Here is a 15,342-nt window from a genome sequence, read left to right as displayed (position 1 = left end):
TGTTTTTCAGCAGATTAGAGATGAAAAACTAGATGTGGCTTCCATTGTGTTTATCCTGTTCAGATTATGTTGAGGTTTTTTGATGTGTGCATTGGTATCTTTCATTTGATTTTGAGGAAAAAGTTGACTAAATTTCTGAAAATACTTTTCTGTCCCAAAATCTCTCTCTTCTCCTTTTGAGACTCCAGTTACACATACTATCACAGTTTCATGTTGTCCTTCAAACAACTGAAGTATTTTATAGATTGATTTTATTCTGTTTTCTCTCTGTGTGTCAGTGTGTGTGTACTTCCTATTGCCATTTTTAAAGTGACTAAATTTTTATTTTGCAATATCCATGCTATTGTTAGACCATAAAGCCAACTAGTTATTCTATGTAATGTCCTTTTCAGTTCTAGAAGTTTTATCCAGCAATATCTAGTAGTTAATTATTTCTCTTATGAGATTCCCTCATCTCTTTAGTTATTGTGTCTTTTACTTTAAGCTTCAGAATAGAGTTTTTGTGGTCCTGTGGACAATTAAGAGAACCCAGGGACCTCAATTTGTACCTAGTGGATAAGAGATTTTGTTTTATTCCATGCTAACAGCTGTTCAGCATGGAATCCAAAGCATGAGCTGCTTTTTACCTACATTTGATTCTATTAACATTTTGTTGAGATGAAATTCACATCATAGCCAACTTCAACAATCCAATGGCATTTATTACCTCTAAAATGTTGTGAGACCATCACCTTTAAATAATTCCAATGTATTTTCATCATTCCAAATAAAACCCGCTACCCATTTAGCAATTTCACCCCACTCCTCCCCAAAACTGGAAATCACTGAGTTATATTCTATCTCTACAAATTTATCTATTCTGGATATTTCATATGAATAGTATGATACATATGTGACCATTTGTGTCTGTTTTTTTTCACTTCAGGCAAAAAATTTGTAAGTACAGACATATATGGTAGCATGTATCAATACCACTTCATCTTAATGATTGAATGATATTCCATTATATGTATATACCACAACTTGTTTATTTATTTACCTTTTTATGGACATTTAGACTCTACTTTTTCACTGTAGTGGATAATGTTGCTGTGACCATGTGTCTAGATATATTTGCTTGAATGCCTGTTTTCAATTCTTTGGGGTATATACATTGGGGAAGTATTGCAGGATCATATGGTAATTACATTTAATCTTTTAGGAACTGTCAAATTGTTTTCTGCAGTGGCTAAATGGTTTTACCTTCCCATGGCAATATACAAAGACCACAGTTTTTTTCATACCCTTACCCACACTTGGCATTTCTCTTTTTGTTCTTTTTATTATGGCTATTCTAGTTGTAGAAAGTGGAACCTCATTTTAAAAAAATTGTTTTAATTAGTTTCACATGAAAGTATAATTCATTTTGACACATTCTGTACACAAATGGCACACAACTTCTCCCTCCTCTGGCTGAATATGGTGCAGAGTCACACCAGTAGTATAATCATACATGTATTTAGGGCAGAAATGTCAGCTTAGGAACTGACTTCCTTAATAAGACTCCTAAAGCACAAAAAATAAAATTAAGAATCAAAAAATGGGATTGATTCAAAATAAAAAGTTTCTTCTCAGCAAAGGAAACAATCAATAATGTGAAGAGAGAACCTACAGAATTGGAGAAAACCTCTACCACATGCACATCAGATAAAGCACTAATCTCCAAGATGTACAAAGAACTCAAAAAAATTTACCATCAAAAAACAAAACAAAACAAATAACCCAATCAATAAATGGGCTAAGAAACTGAACAGACCCTCCACAGAAGAAGAAATACAACTGATCAACAAACATATGAAAAAAATTTTCATCATCTGTAACAACTAGAGAAATAGCAAATCAAAACTAGTATGATAACACAACCACATCATTGTCCATTTTGATTTGCATCTCCACAGTCACTAATTATGTTGAGTCGTTTTCATGTAATTCTATTATTTTTCTTCTTTGTAGAAATATCTATTCAAGATCTTTGTGTTATGTATATTTGTATTGTTTAGTTGTGAGAATTCTTTATATGTTCTGGTAATAGACAATTATCAGATCTATGATTTGCATATTTTTATTCCCATTTTGTAGGTGAGATTTTCACTCTCTTGATAATGTCTTCTGATACACAAAACTTTTATATTTTGGTGTAATCTACTTTTTCTTTGACCACATATTTAAGAATCTGCAAAATCCTAGGTCATGAAGATTTTCTCCTATGGTTTTTGTCATTTATATATACACACACACACACACACACACACACACACACACACATCTATACATACATATATCCATATCCACAAACACATATATATGGATATGGATGTATGTATGGATATATATATCCATATATATCGACAAATGCCCAATTGTTCATGTAAAAAGTGGCTTTTTCAATTCATGCCGCATTATATATGTATATTATATATGTATATATGCATACACAGTGTTATATGATGCATATATAAATAAATATATGTATATATCTATATGTGTATCACTTATTAATCTTTTTAAATTTTTTAAAAAATTCATTTAGTTATTTATTTGTTCTACTTTGTTATACATGACAGCAGAATACATTTTGATTCATGGTACACAAATGGAGCACAATTTTTCATTTCTCTGGTTGTACACAAAGCAGAGTTATACCATTTGTGTCTTCATACATGTCCCTAAGTTAATGATGTTCTTCTCATTCCACCATCTTTCCTATCCCCCTGATGAATCTTTAACATAGTGTGAGGTAGGGTTTATAATTTGTACTTTTGTACTTGGGTATCGTTTTCCTAGAACAATTTGTTAGACTTCTCTTTCCCATTGAATACTCTTGTTGTCCTTGTTTAAAATTCATTGGCCATAAACATAGGATTTATTTCTGGACTCTCAATTTAATTCCATTCATCTATTTGTTTATTCTTATGCCTGTATCACATTGTTTTGCTTAATGAAGGTTTGTAGCAAGTTTTGAAATTAGGAAGAGTAAGTCCTCCAAATGTGTTATTTTTGAGTATTGTTTTGACTCTTCAAAACCCTTTGCAATTTCACAATAATTTGAGGATCAACTGTCTCATTTTGGCATATAAGTCTATTAGAATTGGTATAGGGATTTTATTGAATCATTAGATGACTTTAGGGAGTATTGATATCTTAAGAATATTAAGTCTTCTAATTCATGAATACAAAAGGCTTTTCCTATTGTTTATTACTTTCTTTCAGCGAGACTGTGTAGTTTTCATGGAATAAATCTTTCTCTACCTTGTTTAAATTTATTATTAGAAATTTAATTTTTGGACATGATTAAAAATGGGTTTATATTAATGTTATTATCAGATTTCTCATTACTAGTGTATACAAATAATTGACTTTTCACGTAAAACTTTACCTTGCAACTTTTTAGGGCATATATATCAGTCCTGGTAAATTTTATTGTGGATTATTTGGGATTCTTTTTTATATTTGAAAATAGAGATAGCTTTCCTTCTTTTCTATTTGGAAGTTTTTATTTCTTTTTTCCTTTTTAATTACTCTGTCTAGCATTTCCAATACAACATTGAACAGCAGTGGTTAAAGGGGGGCATCCTTACTTAGTTTCTGATATTAGGGGGAAAGATTTCAAATTTTCACTATTGAATATAGTAGCTATGGATTGTCCATAAATGTCCAGTTGTCCACGTGAAGATTGTTTTCAAACTTTTGCAAAGGTTGTATTCCTTCTCATGGATTATCACTAAAGGCTCTATTCCTTCAGCTTTTGTTCAGCTAATTCTTTGACAAGATTTCCTTGAGCACCAGTACTTCATATGCACATTTACAACTCTGTAATAGCCTTAAATTTCTGATTATACTGAGCCAAGAGAACAGCCGAATTGAAAGCTTAGGGTCTTCTCGGGTATGTTTTTGGAGTATGCATCCAGTCATATGAATGCATGTGGCTTTATAAATTCTTCCTTATATAGGGTATGCCCTAATTTCCCAAAGAAACTCTTCCCAGATTTTGTTCCTGAACTTTAGACTGGGTATTGTAAATCTCAACTGTCACCAGCTGGCTGGGCTGGCAACTAAAAAAACACAAACACAGAAATACCTTTTTGGGGGGTGTCAGGGATGATGGCTCTGATACCTCAGGTGCCCGCTCCCATGCTGGAGGGCAAGGAGAGCAAGAGAGGCAAGGGGCAAGAGAGAGAGTTCAGCCTGAACCTTTCTATTTATTGTGAAAGAGACATTCGATAGAAAGTTCCACCCAAATTAGGGTTTCAAAGGGTAGAGTCTTGCTTGGTGATGTCTTGTGGTCAGTAGATTGACTGAAATCTTGGCAAGTCACACCCATCTCAGGTGCTGTGTGGGATCGCAGGCAGAGTGAGAGAAAAGGCACACATGCGTCACACAGCCCCAAAAGCGCGTAAGGCCAGACCAGTCCCCTCATACGCTCAAATACACATAGCTCACACACACACAGCCCATAGATGGCTTGCAACATCAACTATAGGATACTGACCAAGTGGCTTCAGGTTTTTATTTGCCTTAAAATGTTTTTGGACAGTGCAGTTGGCTTTTCTGCCTTGAGTGAATTCCAAGTTAAGCAAAGCGAAAGATAGTCCTTTGTGTCAATCTCTCAAGTGGTCCCTAAACCGATTGGAGCAAAAAAAAAAAAAAAAATGCAATTACTTACATCACTCTCTTCTAAATAATTTTAAATAAGCTATTGAATATCTCATCTATAAATCCCCTATAGTTAATACAAATGCCTGATCCATGTTCCCTAGTATGATAACAGAAGACACTCCTCACACAGCTAAAATATGACTTTATTTGGATGAATGTCTTTATATTGAAAATGACCTCTCCACTTCATGAAAGTATATGTCCCCAGTGATGTTAGCTAAGCAAAATTCTGTAACTAAACTAGTTCTGTGCTCAAGTTCTTGTTCTTTTCCTCACAATATAGAATTCTGTGCATTGTATATTCAACCAAACATTATGTTTGGGTGATTTTTTATTCTATCATCTCCATCCCACTTCTATAGGTCTTTCAGAGAGAGAAATTCTTATATTAAAAATTAATAAATAGGCATGTCTCCTAAAATAATGTGTTTTTTTTGTTGTTGTTGTTGTTGTTTTTTTTTAACCTAGGTGATTCTTCCAGGATGCTCCTTTGGGGTTGGTATTGTTGTTTGTAATTTGGAGCAATAAAGCCACGGAACACGGTGAATCTAGAATTCTCATCTTGGTCCCTATGCTCCTTTTATGATTGTCTACTTTGGTACCTTTCCAAGGATCACACTGAGACGTTTTACCTGGTTTATGATGTACTTATGGTTTTATTTTTTAAATGAGTTTAGCCACGGGGACCTCCCAGAGAATGAAGATCTCATTTAGGGGATAAATTGCTCCTTGCTTTCAGAACTCAAGAAAAACTTCCCTTCTGCCAGTTTTCTCCTCACTTCACTTCACCTAATTTGTTCAGCAAATCTTGTGTGCAAATATGATATCCAAATCACCATGTGGGAGGGGCAGCACACAGGCTGGGAATAACAGTCTGTGAATCAATCTAACTGCTGAAGTATTAACGTGGTCACAATCACCTAAGGTGAGAGGATTGGTTTTAGTAGCCACTTATTACTAGATATCAAGTGATTGATAATTCCACTTCCTGAAGGAGAACAAACTTGCACCGGTTTGTTTCTGCTGCATCCGTAAAGCAAAGAGAGGTGCCACGGAGTGGGATAGGTACACTTGAGCATGGCAGTTTAATCCACCTAAGATGCTGTAAATGCCAGCCTAACAATTGTAGCAGAAAGAAAATTTCAAGAGGCTGAAAGTTCCCAGTGAGTTCTAGAATCAAAGCTTCATGTTTTTAAAGTTCTATTGGCCTACACCCCTTTTATCTATTCACCTAAGTGCATCCTAGAAGAAAGGTGAAAATAGCCTTCTGACTACTTCCCACCCCTTGATTTCAACTCTACTTTTGAAGCTTCCACATCAAAAAATATAACTTGTAAAGAAAATGTCAGTCCCCAATTTATATGAAGTCTGCTACCATGTCCCAGCCCCCTCTAAATTTCAGTCTTTAAAATAACAGAAGTCCTGCATACTGTGAGACAAATGATCTGGAAGCATGGAGGAAAAAAAATAACCTAAATTCCTGGAGGTCAGGTGCACCGAATATATAAATGTGAAGTGCTAATGTGTTCAGAGAACCTATAGGAAAATGGGTAAATGTGTAAAGGGTGAATTGCCCCAACTGGGTACTCATTCCTAACCTTCAAGGGAAAGGACAGAGGCAGAGAACCCACTTGCCTGTTATACCAGCAGCCTGAACTTCTTGCTCATGCCCTCTCTTTCTCTCTCTCTCTCTTTCTTTCTTGCCTTGGTGACCCTGTAATGGATGTGGTTTATAATAGACATAATGCCTTAGGAAATAGTCATTTTGATTAAGCTATAAAGCTACCCACTTGTGAGAAGAAAATAGTCAGGCTCTTAAATCCTGTAGGGAGAACAGACCACAGGGCAAGCCAATTTAGTTTAAATAATTTAGAGATACCCAGTGAGAAGATTACCCCCTAAATATTTAAGACCCTGAAGGAACAAGTCATTCTCAGTTGCTCCATGTTTTCTCTCCGAAAGAATTTTCACAGAGCAGTTGTGACTCATCTGTGGTTCTGCTTAAGTCCTTGAGTCTCAGAGCTTAGACCCCAGGAACCATCACAGGATTGAAAAACAAGATAGCCAATAGTCTCCTTTTCTCTTACCTTGAAAGAAATGCATCTCTTGACTTAAGATAACTGTGCATCTGATGAAATGTACTACTGTGGTGTGTAACGCCTGTAGTTATCTAGCAGACCCTCTATATGAGAGCCTAATATCTCAGGTAATACAAGTAGACTGCCATGCTGAGGGTAGTGAGGCACAAAGAAATACAAGAACACTGACACTACTTTCAAAAGTATGTCATCAAATTAATGAACAGAAAGAAGTGTAACTTGAATACAAACTACTTATGTTGTATGTAAGTAAAACCAACAAATGATATTTGAGCTGGACTTTGTGAGTTGAAATGAATGAATGCAGAATTTTTTTTTCCATGATGAGAAGTGTCAGGGCTAAGGATTGTCACATATCATTTCTCCTTTCCAGGGTCCTGACACATGGTGTACACTCACAGAACATCAATAAAATAAGAGAGAGAGAAAAAAAAAACATTTGCACAAGCATCTTGCACCTCAAATGCAAAAATTTTGGTTAAATATGCTCAATACTGATGCTAATGTGGGCTTTCTACATGTCTTAGTCTGGTTTTTGACACAAGAATAGAGTACCACAGACTGGGTAATTTAGAAACAATAGAGTTTGTGGTTTGGCTTGTGAATTTGGAGGTGGGAAAGTCCACCTTTGGAGGTGTGTGCATCTGGTGAGGGCCTGCGTGCTGTGTCATCCCATGGCAGAAAGTGGAGGGGCAAGAGAGCATGCAGAAGAAAGAAAAATCAGATTCACCACTTCGGGCTCTTTCATAATCAGCATTCATCCATTCAGGAGCGTAGAGCCCTCATGACCTAAATACTTCCCATTATGCCCCACCTGCCAACCTACTTGCATTAGAGAATAAGTTTCCAACACATGAATTTTGGAGGACACTTAAACTATAGCACTTCCCCTCAAATTAGAGAACCAGGTCTTCAGTCACATAGGAAGCAAACAATTCTGGCAAAAACCACTCAGGAGTGTTTCCTGTAAGAAAAGGAAGACCCCAACAGTATTGGATAAAGAAGTAAAAGAGAATACAAAGGCAGGTTCCTGTTCGTAGGCAGAGTAGCTACATCCATAATAAAATATCATTTTTCCCCCATGAAGAGAAGGCAGTAAGGATAATCTGGAATCAAAATTCAGCAAGCTGTGTAAACTAACAGAGCAATCAAAAATAGAGGGATTTTTGTTTCCCCTATTGCCCTGTCCACTTTCTCTTCATTAAGTTTAACCAAGAAGGTTTTTTTGTTTGATTGTTTGTTTGGTACCTGAGATTGAGGGATGCTTAACTACTGAGTCACATCTCCAGCCCTTTTTATATTTTATTTTGAGGTGTCTTCTTAAGTTGCTTAGGGCCTCATTAAGTTGATGAGGCTAGCTATGAACATGCAATCCTCCAGCCTCAGCTTCCCAAGCCACTGGGCCTGGTGTGCACCCTGTGCTAGTTGCTACCAAGAAGATGCTTGTGCTAGAGGATGAAAAGGTAATTAACAGGTCAGAGTTTGAATATCAATATTTGAATCTCAATAGTTGCAGCTGACATCCTGCAACTATCATCTTAAAACCCTGAAATCTTAAAAATGTCAATCTTTCTGGGCACGGTGGTGTATGCCTGTGATCCCCGCAGCTCAAGATGCTGAGGCAAGAGGATCACGAGTTCAAAGCCAGCCTCAGCAACAGTGAGGCACTAAGCAACTCAGTGAGATTCTGTCTCTAAATAAAATACAAAATAGGGCTGAGGATATGGCTCAGTGGTTGAGTGCCCCTAAGTTGAATTTGGGGTGGGTGCCCCCCCAAAAAAGTGAGTCTTTTAAAAAACCTGACATCTTAACCTTATGAAATAAGAAAGGGTAGCATCAGTACAGTGGAAGAAAACACTACAGGGAGGAGTAGGTACCCTTAAGCAAGCAGCGTGGGTCAGTGAAGCTGAGTGTGTGTGAGAAACTTTAAGGGACTCGAAACCTTACTATTTTTTCATGAATTCTGACATCAAAGTCTAATGTCATTACAAGTTTTATTTGCAACCCATGTCCCTTTGTATCTGTGGAGAAAATAAATAATGTATCTGTTTGCACATACATTCTTCTTACAGAAATTTGTATGCGATCACTCAGAATACAAGAATAGTGACCTCCCAAAAGGAAAAAAAAATGGGAACCCTTGGGCATGGAAAATAAAAACCAGGGAAGGACAGAGAAAGAAATCATTGTATCCTCCTAAACCCTCTAAATTAACACCCCGGGAACAGGAATGATGATTGTAATTTTGAAATCAAGCAGGTTCAGGGACCCCAGGGTACTGACTCGCAACCCTCTCTTTGTCAGGAAAGACCAGGAGTGGGTAGCTTCTTGAACAATCTCTGAAGCTGACATGAGCCTATTTATTGGTGGAAAAAGGAATAAATAAGAGAGAAAAAAAAAACTAGGCAAGAGATAGGCATCCCTCAGCTCCCTGGATTAGGGATTGGAAAATCCCTGTTTATACCCAGTTGGCTGAACTGGGGACTGCAGGCCAGCTTGGAGGCAGCCATTGTGGAGCCTAGCAGGAGCCAAGGGCCATGAGGAACTCCTGACTCAGACATGCAGACCCTAACCCCAGCAAGGAACTGGGTCAGGGCAAGTCAACTGACGGGGAAGGGGCATAGGTGTTGAATGTAACAAGAGCACAACCACACATTTCACTGACTAGATTTCCACAGCTGCTAGCAGAACACTGAATTCTTCAAAGGACAAAAAGTCATCTGGCCACAAACCAGGCAGACCCTGAGGTAGAACAAGTTTTGTGTGCAAACGAGTCACTCCTCCCCTCATTGTGAAAAAGACATGTAGAGTTTCCTCTGCAGGCAGACACCGTAGTGGTAGTGAAAACTGAAGGAAGTAATCCCAGGTACGTTGAGTTGTCTTACGCAGGATCATGAGAGCCAGGTGGAACTGACTTCAGTGTCATCATATTGGTAACTTGAAATCAGTCATAATGGGAATAATTATACCATGAAAACTGGAAAAGGCTAAAATCAGGTCTTTTTTCCTTGAAGAGAGCAGATTGTTAAATTTTTACTAGCATATCACTGCCTAATCCTCACCTCCTCCTCCCTACCTCAAAGGTAGAAATGTGAGGGGAAGAAAGGACATATTTCCTTCTTCATAACTGGCATATCAGCAAAATCAGCAAACACCTGGAGAAACTGCTGCTCAGAGTATATTTCTAAAAAACAGAAAACAGGCTCATTCTAAGTAAGACGTAGAGTATAATCCTATAAGATAAAGATGAGCTAGCTTTTGGAGCATTCTAAACATCAAGTCAAAAAGACTGACCTTTGTCATTTAATCTTAAGAAAATATAAAGCTGCTAGCAGAACACTGAATTCTTCAAAGGACAAAAAGTCATCTGGCCACAAACCAGGCAGACCCTGAGGTAGAACAAGTAAATTTGAAATCAAGCAGGTTAAGGGACCCCAGAGTACTGACTCCCAACTCTCTCTTTGTCAGGAAAGACCAGGAGTGGGTAGCTTCTTGAACAATCTCTGAAGCTGACATGAGCCTATTTATTGGTGGAAAAGAGTAAATAAGAGAAATGAATATGGGACTTTCACCCTTTTAGGACATAACAGATTAGGTGAAACAGTAGATAAGAAACAATGTTTCTAGAATCTTTCAATGAGATTTCTTAAATAGTCCAAGAGTCAATTGATGAAGGAGTGGGAGAGTGTATAGAAACTGCATTAATCTGTTTTTTCAAGACTATAATAAAAATTTCTGAGGCAGGCTACTTTGTAAAGAAAAAAAAAAGATTTATTTGGACTTATGGTTCTGGAGGTTCAAGGTCTAAGGTTATCATCTGGACTTCTTGCTAATATATGGCACTGTATGACTCAAAAGGCAGAGATCATGAGTGACTCTATATGTCTGATCTTTGTCCCTCTCCTAATAAAGCTACCAAGATTTAGACATGAAGCGCCACCCTAATGACCCTATCTAAATCTCACCACTTTCTAGAGGCTTCTCCTCTAAAAACCACAGTGGAACTAAGTTTCCATTTTTTTAAATGTCATTAATATACAATGTTGGTAACAGCGAGGTTAAGCAGAAAGATCAGAAATGGGTGAAGAAATGCAGACTTATAGTAATAAACATTTAAAAATTTAGCTATATCTAAATATTAGCTATATAGCCCTGTTTTTCTACTGAGATCAATTTTTTTTCATATTTCATGTTAGAGCTGCATTATACCCAAAGAATCAAGCGGATGAATCTCCAACAGTTAGCTGGTGTTGTTATAAGGTAGATTCCAGGTTCTGATCTATTGAATCCGAAGCTCTAGAGATGGCTCCAGGAATCTGTGTGTTAAACTGTCATTCCTGAGTGATTTTTATGCATAGGAAATCTGAGATCAGCTTCCCCAGTTTCGACACTATGTAGTGTCGTCTGGTACTCCAAATGGATGTGATGCCCAACTGAGATTAGCTGGAATAGGATGAAGCTATCAGGTATAACTGCATAATACATATGGTTAATGTAAATATAAAATAGGGGTTTCACTTTATTAACTTTATTGGCCACAGATTGCAAGCTTAATGCTGTCTGAAAGAGATGGAGTTCCTCCATTATTCCACTTGCCAGTTCACAGTCCTCTTCCTCAGGTCTCGGGTGTACAAATCACTGTTTGTTTCTTAATTATCTGAGTTATTGCTCTTCTATATCTATGCCGATTGCTTTTGGCCAATCCCTTACTCACAACGAGGTGGGAGAGTGACCCCCTCTGGGCCTGTGGAAGAGGTTGTTTGATCTAGCTGTCTCCAGAGTCAGAGCACACGGAGTTTGACTAAGGTTCTGATACTCACTGGTTTTATAACCCCCGTAAATTTTGAACCTCAGTCTCCTCATGTATGAAATGGACGGGGAAAATAGACCTCCTTAGAGGTCTAAAATGAGATGACATGCCTCATACACCATCTGTTTAAGAAACGCTAGTGCCTAGTTTTCACATCTCTCATTTTCCTTGGTCTAGATCAGAATGACTGTCCCGGCAGTCATCCTCATTAGCAAGGCAGAGGCCACTCATCACTCTCCAGGGGATGTAGTTCAGGCAGCCGTTTTGTCAGCTTGCCCTCAATTTCTCTTTTTCCATGCCTGCTGTATTTGAAAGAAACCAATTCTCACAGCCCTTCTCCTCTTATTACCTCACCCTCCCCTCTTCACTGGGCTTCCCACTCTTTTGCTAGGTCCCCTTTTCTTTTCCGACCCTGATACCATCCATAAGTGTGACCTGGGGCCAAGTGTCCCTTCTCTCCAGAAGGACTTTTTACATTCTTACAGTCAACATCTGGATTCGGAGATGCTCTCATGTTAACATTTGTCGCAAATACAAATACAGCTTTTTTCTTATATCTCCACCATCGCGTGCCTGCTTCAGGCCACCAGCACTTTCCAGTTAAGGAATTTTGTTTTCTTTACTTTTGTTTCTCCACAGTACTATTCTTGATACCATCTCCCCTCTTCCCAGGACCCATGTCTCTGCCCTGTCCCTAACCCCCTAGATCCTCTATATTGCTGAGATAGTGCTTTCTGATGTACACATTTTGTTGGGGGTGGGGGGTAGAATGTTCATGTTAGCTTCACAACATGCCTCTCCACCTGGAATAATCATAATACCCTTGAAAATGTCTAAAAAAAAGCATGACAAAATTTTTTGGAACGCAGATTTTATTTGAAGATTTAGGAAATGAGGAGAGGAAAAAGGAAAAATATAAGGAATACAAGTAAATCATTAGAATAACAGTTTAAATTTAAATGCATTTGATTATAGTTTGGTTTATGTTTATCAGTCAAAATCCAGGCAAACACAAATGGCATAACCAAATGCAGAAGCAGAGGAGACTTTAATAGAGAACAATTTACAAATGTAGAATTAATTGTGACCAACAAGAAGATAGTGACTCATCCTAAATGCAGGGGCCTATTCCTTACTCGAGACTTGAAGAAAGATAAAATGATCTGCTGCAGCTTAAAGAAAAATACCACTCGGTTGGATCTGTTACATCTGACAGAGGAACTATTGAATTTGTAACCCAATAAGGAGAGAGTAAAATGGATAAGTACCCTGACCTCTCTATTGATGTGAGCTCTGCTCCCCCATAGCCTCATTGGTCAAATCCAACCCTAAGCCAGAGAGCAAGGGAAGCCTAAGAATGCTCTCCACAAAGGCTATCTGGGGTCCAGGGAAAGCCAGGGCAAAATGGTAGCAAGTACATCTGGAGGAGCAATCAGAATATTCATCCCTGGGCAGAAAGCAAAAAAAAAAAAAAATGCCAATTTTGTAAGACCAAGGAATGAGATTTGAAATAAAATTTGAGATTGAGAAAAATACATTTTAGTTTATCACTAGGTTCAGAAGAGAATCTCAGGTTTTCTGCTTATTGAATACCTAACAAAGGGTAGAAAAATAAGACTTAAACAAAACAAAATGGTTTTAAGCAAGCTGAATGATTTTGTAGTGGGAGTACCATACTTTCACAGGATGCACAAAATGCCTGTTAATCCATCCTATAGTGTTACTAAAGCCCAGCACCAACTGTGAAGCTGTGACCAAAGGAGTCAACTCCATCATGTTCTGTGGAATGTATTCCAGAGAACTTTTGCATCTCTACAAAATGATTTATCAGATTCATTTGGGAATCCTTAACCATTACATCCCTAGTGTGGAGATTCATAAAGTGGCTAGAATTCTAAAGTTTCTTAACCAATAAGCTGATTCAAAAAAAAAAAAAAAAGAACTTTCAAATTCTGTAGCCAGATTATCTGATTTCAATCTGAACTTTACCTGATTAGCTGTGTGACTTTGTCCATGCTTAATTTCTTGAAACTTTGTTTCACCATTCATGACAAGGGACCTTTGCTTTGCTTTCTTCTTTGAATGGTGATGAAAAATTAAAGAGAAAAATTTTCAAGTGGACCTTGATATAATATGCACTAAAAAAAATGGCAGTCATCAGAATTAGCAGTGGTGGTAGTAGTAATAGCAATACAACATTAGTATTTTCATCACCTTCATTATCATAGCCCATTTAATTTAAGATAATAGAAGCCAGAGTTTCCCAAGCCAACTTGAGCAAATCATCCTGAGACCCTAACATGGATTAAATTCATTTGAAATTGGTATTCTGTTGAGACATAGTAGTTGGGAAATCCAGGCCTAGATTTCCTCTCCCCAGACAAGGAAGTGGGTCTCAAGAGTAGAACTTCTCCAAACTCAATCATCTGGGAGTCTTGTTAAAATGCACATTCTGACTCTCTCTCAGTCTGAGGTAGAGCCCAGAATTCTGCATTTTTAACAAATTCCCAGATGGTGTTGATATTTTTGCATGCGGCTGCATTAGAGAGTAAATAAATAGACCCTCCACACACAACTGTTGCTCCTCCAAAATTGAACCTCTGGCTCTGGGAATGAGAGTTGCCAGACAATGCTTTATGTGTGAAATAAACCAAAGGAATTAGCACTCTGAGCAGCTAGGGCAAGAAGACAGGCACAGAAAGGAGATTCAGAGATGCTCAAAGACAAACATCATCCATTGCATCCCATTTCCAGATTAGCTTTGAATGTCACATGCCTCCCAACACCCACCACATGGAACTCACCTAATGTCTTCCTATGTGCAGTTTCATCACAATATAGTTTTAACAATATCTATCTCACAATCATTTGAAAAACTGTAGAAGTCATGTATTCTCTGTCTTATCCTAAAAATTACACTAATCTGAATGACTTCACAGAAAACAAGGTCATTCTCTTCAACAGGCAGGAGATAAAGCCTATTAGTATTTTCCTTGCTTCACATCATGATGGCTTTTCCCACTAGCAAATGGAAAGAGTGGGTTTCCATGTGCACATGGGCAGAAATACTGACCTAGACTGCTGTGAATTTAGAGCTTTTAATAAGAATAGGAGAAAGGAAATGGATGGAAAGTCATTTTTTTTTCTGCCTGACCTATGAAGCAAAAGAAAGAATTATTCAGAATCAAGCACCCAGGGTAATATATACTTTTCTCTTTAAAAACCTGACAATTACTAGAGCTATTTCTGAAATGCTCCAGTGGTTAATCCATCCCTCTGCTCCAAAGATTCTAATTGGTCTAACATGCTAAGGGGTTTAACCTTGTAGTTTCTGGAAGCCAGTAGAATACTTTCACACTTGCTTCTCTGCCAAACAAGCTGGTCTCCTCACTTTTTTTTAAGACCTGGAAAGGCTATATGTAACACATGATGACAAGAAGTACAATTTCTAGGGTTGGATAAAACAGAATCCAGATTCTCTCTTCCTAGTTATGACTTTGGACAAGTTACTTTAACTCCAAGAGTCTTCATTCCCTCCTCTAAGTAAGAATAATAATAAGGCCCCATCTTAGTGTTCCTCCGAGTATGCCAAGTTTGCTAGTGAAATAGTATCCTCTGCCTCAGGCCAAAACCAGTCATTCATCAAGTCAAAAATATATCGACTGAAATGTCACTGTAATGAGATGATAGAGGAGAAAAGAGACTCTCTCAGTGGAGGCTTCCCTGTGATATTTATAA

Source organism: Ictidomys tridecemlineatus, chromosome 12 (assembly GCF_052094955.1).
Source record: "Ictidomys tridecemlineatus isolate mIctTri1 chromosome 12, mIctTri1.hap1, whole genome shotgun sequence".
NCBI classification, from domain to species: domain Eukaryota; kingdom Metazoa; phylum Chordata; class Mammalia; order Rodentia; family Sciuridae; genus Ictidomys; species Ictidomys tridecemlineatus.
Note: the sequence above shows the minus strand (reverse complement) of the source record.